This window comes from Arvicanthis niloticus, chromosome 7, assembly GCF_011762505.2.
Source record: "Arvicanthis niloticus isolate mArvNil1 chromosome 7, mArvNil1.pat.X, whole genome shotgun sequence".
Lineage (NCBI taxonomy): Eukaryota > Metazoa > Chordata > Mammalia > Rodentia > Muridae > Arvicanthis > Arvicanthis niloticus.
Genome location: NC_047664.1, coordinates 25,030,121 through 25,044,643, shown reverse-complemented (window position 1 = coordinate 25,044,643; position 14,523 = coordinate 25,030,121). Strand labels below are relative to the sequence as shown.

Sequence of the window (14,523 nt, the reverse complement as noted above, 5' to 3'; positions counted from 1 at the left end):
TCTCACACACACACACACACACACTACTGAAAATTAAAAACAAATAGATTGTGTTAGTGTGGTGGCTTGAATGACAACAACCCCCATAGGCTTCTATATTTGAGTCGCGAACAGCTGTTTGAAAAAAGTAGGCGTGGCTTTGTTGGAATAGGTGTGCCCTGTTAGAGGAAGGTTGGGCTTTGAAGTTTTCAAAAGCACATCCTAGGCCCAGCCTCTTTCTCCCTCTCTGTCTCTTAGTCTACCTGTTGCTTGTGAATCAGGATGGAACTCTCAACTACTTTTCCAGCAGGATGCATGTCTCCGTGCTCCCTGCCATGATGGCAATGGACTAAGCCTCTGAAACTGAGCAAGCTCCCGATTAAATGCTTTCCTTTACGACTTGCCATGGTTATGCCATCTCTTCACAGCTGTAGACCGGTGACTAAGACAATTAATGATGCCCTTCCTCCACTGTTTCACTTATTTCAGGGATTTCTTTTAATAAATTGTCACTTCATCTATAGACTTGGGAATACAGATCTAAGGATGACAATTATGACAGCTACCTGGCAGACATAATTACATCCATTGTCCAGTGTATCACATACCATTGCATAACTTGGTACTCTATAATAATAACCATCATTCACTTTGTTTAGGTGTCTTTGATGGGGGCAGGCCACCAGGGAAACTCATCTACGTTCTCTGCAGTAGCAGCTCTACCCAAGGCTGGTGCTTCTAATAAGGTGTGCATATAACTTAGAGGCTCATACTTGCTGTCAGCTTGGGACCTCAGGCAGACCTGAAGTACAGGCCAAGACTATGATGACAAGATATTCCAAGGTGAATATCCAAGAGAAATGTGTGGAAGCTATGTGTTTCTTTATGGCCAAATTCATAATTCACTGGCTTTGGCCACACTATTATTTGAGGTGATCATGACCACCCTTCCTAAAAACCTCAAGGATGGCAGCTGGAACATGTGGAAAGAGGCTGTTCCCATGGAAGCAGTCCAGGAACCAATGGAACTGGAACAACTGGCCAGGTATAATCTTCAAAGGCCCACTGCTGCTTTAACAAGCTCAGAGAGTGCATATTGAAATGGTAGGCAACACATGGAAGTTCTGGTGTGGAGGAAGAGGGGATCGGAGATATCAGGAGGTGCAAAGAGATCCTGCTACAGTAAGCCAGACAGTCAAGCATGGTCTTCTGGCTAAGTTCACCCAGGGGCCAAAACTTGGGATGTTATCAGCTTATGCTTTTTTTTTTTTTTTAAGATTTATTTATTTTATGTATATGAGTACACTGCGGCTGTCTTCAGACACACCAGAAGAGGGCATTAGATCCTATTACAGATGGTTGTGAGCCACCATTTGGATGCTGGGAATTGAACTCAGGACCTTCGTAAGAGCAGTCAGTGCTCTTAACCTCTGAGCCCTCTCTCCATTCCCTCATGCTTTTATAGACACTATGGGGTTTAGGATCCAGTGCTATCACTTCAGGCCAGGTACCCAGTACTGTGGCCAGATACCCAGTACTACTTCATGACCTTTCTATCATCTGGTACAGACAAAACACAGATGTTCCACATTGTTATTTCTTCCCTTTTGAACGATGTACAGAATATTGTACGCACAGCCAATAAAAGCTCAATGCAATACGTGTTGCAACTAGGACAGTCAGTCCTAAGGCAGGTGCAAAGCATGGGAGGAACACCATGCTTCTGGTGTCTGCAAAAACTCACTTAAGAATCTTAAGGCACCTGAAGAGCATTTCTGACCCAGCATGTGCTGCCACCTGCCTGAACTCACTTCTCTTGATGACTTAAGTGGGTTCATTTTGCATTTACACAGAAAAAAAAAAATTTGTTCATGGATGTCTAAGGGGTGTGCAACACAGAGTTTTTATTTTCCACCTCAACCCTAGTAACAGCCAAAGTTGCTGATAACCACTGAGTTTTTGAGAGCCGTGATGTTCAATAATGTTTGTGGGCTGTGACCTGCCTCTCACCACGATGTCCTGGTGACATTCTGTCCTAGAGATGATAATGTGAAGCCCAAGCTTTAGTTTAACTGAATACCCGGGGTGCACTGCCTCCTCGTGCTGTGGGTGATGTTGCCATTGCAGACCTTTGATTACAAAAAGAACATGATTTTTAACCTTTTAAGTCCAGCTGGGAAAATCTGCACTGTTTAATTCTTAGAAAGCACACAAAACAAACTGAACCTCAAGAAACACACTATCTTCAGGAGAATCTCTTCCTAAAATAAAGACCATGGAAAAGACCATACAACATCTGTGCTTGTTCTGATGCAATGGGATCACTAAGTAGACAAAAGTTCTACCTTTGCCACATAGAGCCAATCTGATGTCTAGCAGGAGTGGGTTCTTCTTAAGGAAAAGACTTGCCTTTGTCTTTAAAGCAAGTAATTGTTTTACAAAATAAATATCATATTCTTTCACACACATTCCCCAACCCCTTTACTGGGAAGTTCTGATTTTAGTGAAGTTTCTTCAATTGAGGACCTCTTCATACCATCAGTTGCCTTCTCCCCATCTTCCTTGCTTTAGATTAACATGAGACAGAGCCATATTCTTTACAGTCATTCCTACACTAACAAGCTTGATTAAAAGCCCCCAACTTGCCCTGTGGTGCTATGGACCATCCAGCTCAGACGAAACCCATTAAACAACCGTGTGTAGTCAAGACAGAGTTCTGCCCCCCACAGGAAGCTGAAGATACTTCAGTACCTTGTCTTCTTCATTGTCCCTTTTTTAATCTTACCTCAGCTCCTCGTGGTCATTGGATGTCAGCTCTGGAAGATGCCTCAGAGATACTTCCTCCAATTCATTTGTCTGGAGATAGACTGAACCCAGATCTAAATCTCATGGTCTCCTTAAAAGCCTACATTATTCCAAGGTGTCCTTCAGTCCTGAGAATCGAGGAACGTCTTGGTTTAAGTAGGTAGAATCTGAGAACAGCTGCACAAGCAAGACCAGCTCACTGGCAATGAGGGGAGGTGAGTGAGCCAGGTAGCAACAGGAGCAGAGGTCTGGCTCTCTTCACCTGCAGATAAGGAGGTGTCTGATCTGCCGATTCCTTATCTGGTAGGAGATATCATTCACACTCAGGGGTGTCTGTTCTTGTAATAGGGAGGTTTGGATCCTGTTAACTCCTGATTCAACACACACGACTGAAGCAAGACTCTGGAACAATGCTCCAACATAATGCTGTGACTCTCCAGGGATGGAGACTCTGGATTCCCATGCTATCACAACGCAGAGCTCTGAGAAGACAGACCAAGGAGAGCCCCGGGAGCCAGTCTATGGAAGCACTGGGGCCTGAATGAAATTCCAGGTTTCATGCTAAGTATGTTAAGTGATGTGTCTTAGGAGAAATGACAGGCTTTGCGCTCTCTCTCTCTCTCTCTCTCTCTCTCTCTCTCTCTGTGTGTGTGTGTGTGTGTGTGTGTGTTTCTTGGTGTCTATATGAATGTTTTCAATGCTTCATACTTGAAGATAAGAAAAAGAGTATATTGAATATGACAGACATCATAGTCACTGGTTTTCTATGAAGAGCAAAGCACATTTGGAAAATAAAAGCATGGCAGCTGAATTAGGGGATCTGTCTCATCTATAACTGCTGATTCCTGCCTGTGTTTTATGCTTTACCAGGGTGGATGACTGAAGAACCTGGACCTGCCATCCTCTAGAAAGGCTGCACTCCTCCCACTCCAGGCCCCCTTGATCTTCATCTACAACTCCATCAACCCATCTGCCAATGCCAGTACTGGTTCACTTCTCAGTTCCCTGAGATCCCCAGAGCTTTTCACAAACCTCAAACTCCCCAACCCAACTCTTTGCTTTTAGCAACTACAACAAAATCTGAAAGTCATCTCATAGCAAGTTGTGAGGATGTTGAAGCCTCAGGATTCCATTTTCTGTTTAACAACCTAAAAGAACACAGAGAGGAGATGTTCCAGTCCCCAGGTCCAGGCTTCTTGAATTACCTGAAAAGAAAGAATGTGGCTACTGCTGACTAGTCTCTCTCTCTCTCTCTCTCTCTCTCTCTCTCTCTCTCTCTCTCTCTCTCTCGTTTTTTGTTTTGGCATTATTGTTTGGTGGTCTATCAAAGACCTTTGAATTGCATTATATTCTAATGGTAGGAGGGATGAGGTGGGGAAAGAGAGAAAAGAGAAAAGATGTGGGCCTCAGAGCTGTCCAAAACTGAGATCTGAAACTGTTTCTGAGGTCCATAGTGACAGCTGAAGAATGTAATGCCAAGACAGATTCTGATTGCAACCTCGGTGGGAACTGGTTTGTTTTAGCTCATTTTCCATCTTGTCATTTGTTTTGGTTAGGGTTTTATTGCTGTGAAGAGACACCATGACCCAAGTAACTCTCATAAAGAAAACCATTTAATAGGGACTGGCTTACAGTTTCAGAGGTTTAGTCCATTATCATCATGGCAGGAAGCATGGCAGAGTGCAGGCAGACATGGTGCTGGAGAAGGAGCTGAGAGTTCTGCATCTTGATCTGACTGCAGCCAGGAGAGACTGTCTTCCAGGGAGTTAGGAGGAGGGTCTCAAAGCCCACCCTGACAGTGGCACACTTCCTCCAACAAGGCCACACCTCCTAATAGTGCTGCTCCCTGGGCCAAGCCTATTCTACGTGCCACATCATTAAACAGAAATCAGGGTTGTGATGAGTTGGAGGAAGAAGAATGGCAGGAGCTGTGGCCACACTGTACTACTCACTTCCTTCTGGACATCGGGAGGCATTCAAGTGGCAACAGGGCTGTAGGGTATTGAGTAATTTGCAAAAAGGACTCAAACAAGCTTGGCCCACTCTAAAGTTTCATTTAGTGTGGGATTTGACTTCTGAATACTGAACTAAAAGTCTGCCTGGGAACAGACAGCAGGCTAAGATGCTGATACCTGGGATCAGTTCCTAGAAATCCACTCACTTATGTCAAGCAGGTGAAAAAAACAATCATTTTGTTGTGACCCTAGAGTTTTGACTATCAGGCCCGTCTGTCCCAGTTCATCTTTCCTCGGTTCTCACCAGTCCCATGCTCATGACCTTCTAAACTGACCCCAGCATACTTTGTTTATACTCTGCCAAGGGTCTTGAGGCCACTTGCTAATATTCTTCCTGTCTGAAATTTCTTGAGTCAGGCCAACATAATCTACATTGCCCTCAGCACTACTGTCTTCCACATTCCTACTAGGATTGCCCGTTAAGCTCCACTTAAGAGTTCAACTTCTTTCCTAATCCAAAGTCCCAAAATCCACATTCCACTAAGAAACATGGTCAAGCCTGTCACAGCAATACTCCAGTCCCAGGTACCAACTTCTGTCTTGATGAGTGTTTCTCTGGCTATGAAGAGACACCATGACCATAGCAACTCTTATAAAGAAAAACATTTAGTTGGGGCTGGCTTACAGTTTCAAAACCTTAATCCATTATCACCGTGATAAGATTCGTTACAGCATGCAGGCAGACATGGTGCAGAAGAAGTAGCTGAGAGTTCTACATCTGGATTGGCAGGCAGCAGCAGAGAGACACTGGGATTGGCTTGAGTATTTATAATCCCAAATCCACCCCCATTGTCACACTTCCTCCAACAATGCTATACCTACTCCAATAAGGCCATACCTTTTAATATTGTTAATCCCTGGGGACAAAGCATCCAAATCTTTGACCCTAAGAGGGGCATTCTTATTCAAACCACCATAGGAGGTATGGCCTTGTTGGAGAAAGTGTGTCATTGGGGGTGGGATTTCAAGCTTTAAAAGCACAGGCCAGGCCCAGTTTCTCTCTCTTGTCCTGCTGCCTACAGATCTCCAACACCATGTCTGCCTTCATGTCACAATGCCCCTGCCATGATGATAATAGATCAAACCTCTGAAACTGTACACAAGCCCCAATTAAATACTTCCTTTTATAAGAATTGCCTTGGTCATGTGTCTCTTCACAGCAACAGAACACTAAGATAGACACTGAGGACATAAGAATGGAATAAGGCTGCACATGTGTGTACCGATGCTGACTCAGTGACATGGTTTCTTCCTTGTCCTGGGAGGGCCTTTTCACAAGACTTTCAACACGTGCTTCAGCACCATGATTTCTTTCCTTCAGTTATGCCCCACATCATAATGCTTCCACTGATTTCTAATAGTGCCATCAGCTCAGCCAAGCCTTTTGACTCATGAGCCTTGGTGAGACATTCAATATCAAAACCATAAAAATCTGTCTATGTAGGATCACTGTTTCATAGTTATACATCTGTATATGCTGAGCATGGTGGTGTATGCCTATACTTCTCAAACTTGGGAGGCTGAAACAAAAGGGCACAAGTTCCAGGGTCTTACTAGACCCTGTGCCATATTAAACAAAATATATACATATATAAATACTATACACCAAGAACTGTGCTAAGTAATTTTGCATAGATACTTCATCCTAATCCTTAGGGGAAACCTCAAAGGCAGTTAATGATATTGTCTATATTTTAGAAATGAGGGAATAAAAATGATTAAGGGTTTGCATTGTATATTTGGTCACACTGTAAACACCGAGATTGAGTTGTTTATTGGAAAAACCTGTTTCTAGTTATGGTTTGGCTCAGCCTTTGAACACACCTTTAATCCTTCTGGCTGGAACAGAAATACCCTTAGTACACACCTTTAATCCCAAACAATGAAAGTAAAGTTAGCTTGTAGAAGGAAGCATCCATGTTTGAAAGTGATGCCTAATTGAGTGGCAAACAAAGTGCCAAATCAGAAAAAGATTTGACAGAACAGAACATGCCCAACTCTCAGGAGAACAGAGAAAAAAGAGAGGCTATTTAAGAGAGAACAGCACAGAGAAAGGGAGGGCAGTTTTACTAGGACAGTTGTACAGAGGCAGGTTGCAGAGAGAGAGAACAAGCTACACACAGGTAAGACAGAATAAGCCAGAGAATGACAAGAAGCTAGAAGATTAGAACAGATTGCCAGAGTTAGTTTGTTGCCAAGCAGAGTAATTCAGGAGAAGCCAAGAGAAGCCAGATTGAATCAGTCAGCTTGGAGAGGAATTTGAGCCAGGACAGCTGCATTAAACCAGCCAGCCAGGGATCAAAAGGACTAGAAAGGGTAAGCTTATTCAGCTTATTTCAGCAACAAGTCTGAGGCTGAAAACATTCTCGGTCTAGATAACATTGTACAGAGGCTAGAAGCTACAGGGACTAGGCATAGATTAGCAGACCGAGGCAGCAAGCTTCCAAGATGATTACATCAGGTGAATGAAAGATGTTTGTACAGATTTAAACAATTCAACCATCACTGTGACGCTGATAATAGAACATAGGTTGAAATGGAGGGAGTCTGATTCCAGAGTTGAAGACTCCCTATTTTGTTTTTAATTATTTCTTTATAAAACTTAACTTGGAAATATTTGAGGATTTTTTTCCTGGGTATCTAACTCTCATTTTAGAAACCGAAACTGAGGGCTTGTGTGATGTAACCAGTGAGTAAAACCAGAAAACTTGAGTTCCATCCTTGAGACCTTTATGGGAGAAGAAGAAAACCAATTCCCACAAGTTGTCTTCTGATCCCTACAGGAGCATTTTGATATGTATTAGACCAGCACATACACACAAAATAAATAAATACATACATGGATATTAAACATTTCATGGCTAGAGAGATGGCTCAGTAATTAAGAACATGTTCTTTCTTGCAGATAATCTGAGTTCATGTTGGACAACTCACAACCACCTATAATATACACTTAATTAAAAACTTTACTTTGTGTTCCAGAGTTTTGTGAGAGACCAAATTTTTGGGTTCAGAATCCATCTTAGAGAACCTGACCTAAGTCTGAACTCAAGTAAACTAACAAGCCAGTACCTAGTTCCAGTTTCTAGGCTACCCCCCAACAAGACCTGAGTCTCCCTCCAGGTTACCCTCCCCAACAAATCCAGCATCTAACACCAGTCTCTAGGTTATTCTCCCAACAAATCTGGACCCCTAGGTTACAAGCCCGCCCCTGCCTAAAAACCACCAATCAGGAGTAAAGCAGAAGTTAAGTTTATGGTTTGGCTCCTAGCATCAAACAGTTATGCTAAAGGCAGTAACTCCCAATTAGATGCTTGCCAGGCTAAAAACACTCACTCCCCGACATTTTCAATATGTCCCTGTTGGGGGCCGACTTTTAGCAGAAAGCGGCTATCAGCTTTGCAGCCATCTTGAGCCATATACCCTGACATGAGACTTGGATTACAATAGCCTACAACAGCTGAGAACACTCCGATAATCTTGGTTTAGATACCTTGAGATTAAAGGTGTGTGAGATTAAAGGTGTGTGACTTAAGAAGTATAGAGATCAGGGTTAGAGACAAGACCCAAGGGCATGATTAAAGGTGTAACTTAGAGGCGTGGCTTAGAAGTCAGACTATAAAAGACAGAACCAGAGATCAGAGAAAATAGACGGAGATCAGAGAATACAAGGGATCATCAGAGATGAATCTCAGACATTAGGTAAAATCTGGCCTCACCCTCGCTCTTGCTGAACGCCCGACCTGCAGACCGGAGCGGCAGCTTGGGCCGGGATACAGTGGCCGCCCAAACGTGGGTCGGCCCAGGCCTCAACATTTTGCCTGGGCTGCAATATTTATTTTGGCCGCCCCAACTTGGGGCTAGTGCGGTCCCCAACATTATGTCCCAGTGAATGCTCAGGGCTTTTACTCCACCAAAACTGTCCTGTGGGTTGGCAGTGGGTTGAACACAAGCTCAAGCCTGAATAAAGAGACCCTAATGTGATTGCATTGGATTCGGTTTCTTGGTGGTCTTTTAGAGTTCATGAATATTTCGGCACAACCCTTTGGGATATTTGACTCCAGCATATACATTCTCTTATTCCATTGATGTAAGAACTGTGCTTCTGTGTTGAGATTATATATTCTCTTGACTGTTTTCTTTCACTGAGTTACATGGAATAGGTTGCTAAATCACTTTCTTGTTTAGAAGCTTCATTTCTAATTTACATTTCTTGCTTAATGTATTAATTTAAAACTATGTGATGATGTGACTACAATGTTCCACTGCTATATTATTGAACAATACTTCTAAAGATAATAATATAACCAATCTCCACTCACCTACATGTATGGACTCTAGCCAATGTTTTAAGAAGCAAAGACAGGTAGCAAAAATATTTATTTGGATAGTGATATGAGATCATGAACATGAAAATTCAAACACCCTGGCTCTCCTTCAAGTGTAACTGTTCTGTCATAATCAGTAATCTATCTACAAAACTTCTGAGGAGGGGCTGGAGAGACGGCTCAGCAGTTAAAAGCACTGGTTCCTCTTCTAGAGGACCCAGGTTTCATTCCCAGCACCCACATGGCAGCTCACAACTGCCTGTAACTTCAGTTCTAGGGAATCCTACACCTTCATACAGACAAAACACCAATGAAAGTGAAATAAAAATAAACAAAAACAAAACAAAACTTCCGAGGACAGCTGTTGGTGCCTTAATACATGCCCTTGCCACTTTGTGATCCTGGGGTCCAAGTTCACAAACTCCAGCCCAAGTGTTCCCAGAGATTCCTCAGCCTGGGAGGGTGAGCAAGATGAACTGTGAACTGTTTAATTTTAGATTCCATTGCCCTCAGAGCCTGGGACAAATCTCTTAAACAAAACAGTTATTTAATGCTAACAACTCCACGAACAAGGTCTCCTTGAAATCCAGTTTACTTGACCATCAACACACAGGCAGGAGCAGTCTGGAAGCGCTTGGTTTCATGCTTGTGACACTCCCTGGGCACACTAGGCATGTCATAACAACCTCGTAAATGCCCCCCCCCCCCGTGTTTCTTAGCCCTTAATTAAGATCTTGCAGAGTTTACAATATGATGATGAGTCACTCAAAGATGAATGGGGCTTTTGTCAGGACACAGCTCAACCTTCTCATAGAGAGCTGATGGTTCCATGTAGTTGGAGAAAATACTGTCTCCAGGGAATCCCTTAAACTTCTAAAGCAGACAATCTCAGACTTCTAGTCTCTACAATTATGTGGGGAAAGTTTCTGTTGTTTAAACCACCCAGTTTCTGGCCCTCTGTTACTGAGCCTAAATAGTCTAATTAATACATTACACAGATAGATGTCCTCCTATTTATAAAGGCGTGACTCCTGAGTTGTGGGTGTTATCTTAGTTTTATCAGGACAAGATTCCTTCATAAGTAAAGGACCGACTGTACATTTACTTTTCATGAAGAATGGTTTCTCTAAATTGTCCTCCCTGTTGGCTGTAGCTGGACTCACACATTTAGGTAGGGGTTGGGTTATGAGTCAGCTTTGGGCTGATAAAGGTGTGGATGGCTGGGCTTGTTTCCACATGTCTTTCATCCTGCTTGTGGGTACCTAACATACTCATGGGGGAGACAGAAGCCCAACACATTAACCACTGACACATGAGCCTGTATCCTATCCACTGTTATCTTATTGGCCACAACAATTAAAGTAGTCAAACTCAGAGTTGGAAAATATACACTACCTCTTCCTGGGAGGAGGCGCCACATGCTAAAAGACAATCATAAAGAGAGATGAAGACATACTGATCAGCAACCTAAAATGTGAAAATTTTACTATTAAAGGTCTTATAAACACTACAGGTGCCATTCATTTATTTAGCAATTGAGAAAAGGTGTTTGTTGAGGGTTAGGAAATGCATGGCCGGGCAGTGGTGGCGCACGCCTTTAATCCCAGCACTTGGGAGGCAGAGGCAGGCGGATTTCTGAGTTCGAAGCCAGCCTGGTCTACAGAGTAAGTTCCAGGACAGCCAGGACTACACAGAGAAACCCTGTCTCGAAAAACAAACAAACAAACAAAAAGGAAATGCATGAAGCAGACACACAGAGAAAAGGATGTTCCAAAAAGCAGAGGGTTGTCTCAGAAAGATGAAAAATCCCAGTGCATGCCTTTAAAACCCAGCACTCAGGAAGCACTCAGGAAGCAGAAGCAGGTGGATCTCGATGAGTTTGAGGCCAGTCAGGTCTACATAGAGGGTTCCGGGACAATTAGGACTATGGAGAGAGAGAGAGAGAGAGAGAGAGAGAGAGAGAGAGAGAGAGAGAGAGAGAGAGAGAGAGAGAAATAAATACATTTCATATCCTTGAGTTTACAAAAATACAGCATCTACCTTATAAAATAAAGTCTAGAAAAATATCACTGAGAAATGTAGTCTTTCCATCCCAACCTTAGCCTTTTAGCCTTCAGATAGAGAACTAATGTCTCAAGTGTGAGAACTAGAAGAAGTTAATTTGTAATGTGGAAAAGCTGAATAGGACAGGTACAGTGTTTTAGAAGGATTCAAGAGTAATTAATATTTAGTTTTATTGTACAGTTACCAGTCATTTAGTAAATTATTTTATGTACTAGCTAGAACTGTTACAGGATTTTTCAAGATAAATGAGCTTACATATCATGAATCTTAGGTCCAAGTCAACATGAGAGTCTAAATATACTTTCAGATTCATTCACAAATTATTTTCATGCTAAAATCAATCCCTTAAATAACTTCTGTTACTCTTCCCTTTCACCACCAGCTCTGGCTGATCTGTTTCTTCTGGGCATCATGGTTTGCATATAAAACACACAGTTTATGCTTTCGGGGACATGGGGTGCTTAAAGAAAAACAAAACCCAGCTAAGAAGGGATGGTTTCATCTAGGCATACTTGAGATCTTCTGAGTGGTTTTGCAAAAACAGTCTGCTATCCATGTCTTAGAAATATCATGTAGTGCAATGACACAGTTTAGAGAACGTTGAGATTGTTTGCGATAATAAAGGTGAAAATTATGTTCACATAATTTTGAGTATTTACTAAACATTCCTAACCTGAACAGCATCAAAGGGAGGTTAAGTGCATATACTTCTAAGCAACACACATAAGTGGCCAAGGATCAGTGGATCTTCTAACAACACATGGTGGCCAAGGACCAGTGGACCCTGTGACTAAGGACCCATGGGCCATGTAACAACACACAGTAGCCAAAGACCAGTGGGCCATGTAACAACACACAGTGGCCAAGGACAAATGGGCAGTGTAACAACACACAGAGACTAAGGACCGGTGGGCCAGTTCAACATGCAGTACTCGGTTGTACTTTCAATGTCTAGTGTAATTCCACACTTTTGTTATTTTTCTTTGTAACAATTCCCTTGAGCGGAAATAAAAGTTGCTCATTTTCCTCATAATGTTAGGTGAGGAATCATGATTTCACAGGCTCAGGCACAGTGTATGTAGTTGCATCACACACATGGCTCACACTATGGCATAAAGTCTTCAGCTCCTGGAACAAGCATTTTCAGTTTGTTTTTCTTTAGCATCAATTTTAAATTTCAGTAAATTCAGATTGATCTTGATGTGAACATTGCAGATTTGCAAAGAGCACAGCTCTGTCTGAAGTAGAAGTGTTCATTCTGATTAACACATACATTTATTTCATTATGTCAATAGACATTGTTTTTATTTTATTAGGTGGGAACCATCCCATGAGATCTAAAGGGAAGTATGGCAGTTTTCTCCCTCTTATTTATAGAATTAAGGTCTCTCAACCAACCCAGAGTTCACTGACAGACTAGAGTGCCTGACCAGCAATCACCACTTTTGTGCTGAGATTACAGACCTGGGCCACTCTGCCTGGTATTTTATGTAGCTGTTAGATATGCAAACCCAGGTCCTTATTTTGGCAGCAAACACTTTACCAACTGAAAAATCTTCTCAGGCCCTAAAATCAATTTCTTTAAAATAAAAAAATAATTTTTATTGTATAATAATTTTATATAAGAGTTTGAAGATATGTCTCAGCAGTTAAGAGCACTGGCAGCTCTGAAAGAAGACCTGGGTTTGATTCCCAGTACCTACAGGGCAGCTCACAAACACCTGTAACTCCAGTTTCAGGAGATCTGATGCCCTCTTCTCACTTCTGTGGGTACCAGACATGCAAGTGGTATACAGATATATAAGCAGGCAAATCATTCATATACATAAAATAAAGAAAAATTTTAAAAGGTTTTAAAATAAATAAAAGGGATTTTATACATGCATGTAATGTTTTGATCAATCCCATCCCCCATTTCCACTTCTCCAATACCTTTCTCCTCCTCTCTGTTCTCTCCCAACTTCTTGCACATTTATTTTTAAACCCACTAAGTCTAATTGATACTGCCCATATGTGCATTGCTATCTACTGAAGCATGGCTAACCTTTCTTGGACCTGAGAAACTGACTCTCCCCTTCCCACAGCCATCTTTGTGTTCAGTGCATTGTGTAGGTGCTATTTTCAGCAAGAGGGCCTTGCCTTCAGTTTGTGGAGAGCAGGCTATAATCTTGGCAATAGCCTGGGTTGTTTTAGGGTTCCCATGGGATCCCCTTTGGCCAACAATTCAATTAGATGTAATCTAATCCTGTACTGGAAGCTTCACTTGGTGACAAAAGATAACTTGTTGGGGCTCTGACCCCTGTGATGGCTATTCCCAGTTGCCAACTCAACTATATCTGGAATGGATCCAGATCTTGAGTCTGGAAGACACAGGCTTTTGATACAGTTCTTGAGGCATAGTGTCCATGAAAAGCTTAGGCTCGGGCAAGGTGGTACTTTCCTTTAGTCCCAGGAGGTAGAGGCAAGCATATCTCTGAGCTCAAGGCTGTTCTGGAACAGAGAAAGTTCCAAGTAAAGAGCAGCTTAGGTCCAGGTGTGATGGCACACACCTTTAATCTGGACCAGACCTTCTGCTAGAGGAAGGAAGGTTCTTCTGCCACATAAGAAGGAAGGCTTGCTTCTTTTTGCCTGCTTACACTTACTTGGCAGCACATCTATTGAAACCTACTTCTTCAAGATTTCAGTTGATACAGAAGACCAGCTGAAACACCCAGCCTCGTACGACTGAGCAACTACTAGACTCTTGGGCTTTCCATTCACAGCTGCCCAGTGTTGGATTAGTTGGATTGCAGTCTGTAAGTAATTCCAATAATTTCCTTTACTATTCAGAGACATTCTACAAGTTCTGTGACTCTAGAGAACCCAAGACAGTCTCCCCCATTATTTGGTGCTTTCATTTAGATCACCTTCATATATGTCTATATTTTAGGAAGCTTTTACTGTATTCTGTTTTCATATCACCCTTCAAATGGTCCTCAGTTTTGGCTGTCTCGCCTGAATTCCCTCATGCATTCTCATCTTCCTCTCCCCACTTTTATCTTCCTATCCCAGCCCCCACCCCACCCATAACTATCTGTTCTATTTCCTTTACCTAATGAGATCTATCTGTCCCCCATAGTCCCTACTCTATATCTATTGTCTTAGTTAGGGTTTTACTGCTGTGAACAGACACCACGACCAAGGCAACTCTTTAAAGGACAACATTTAATTGGGGCTGGCTTACAGGTTCAGAGGTTCAGCCCATTATCATCAAGGCAGGAGCATGGTAGCATCCAGGCAGGCACGGCACCCCCTAGTGATACACTTCCTCTAACAAGACCACAACTACTCCA

General features: G+C 42.5%; 1 long non-coding RNA gene across 1 annotated transcript; it reads left to right on the top strand.

Annotated features, from left to right (window-relative positions):
- The first annotated feature begins 2,785 nt into the window (after positions 1 to 2,785).
- Positions 2,786 to 8,856, top strand: LOC143443050 (uncharacterized). The gene is made up of 3 exons (XR_013111749.1): positions 2,786 to 2,999; positions 3,133 to 3,349; positions 3,655 to 8,856. It is a non-coding gene; the product is annotated as an uncharacterized LOC143443050 (long non-coding RNA).
- Positions 8,857 to 14,523: the final 5,667 nt, after the last annotated feature.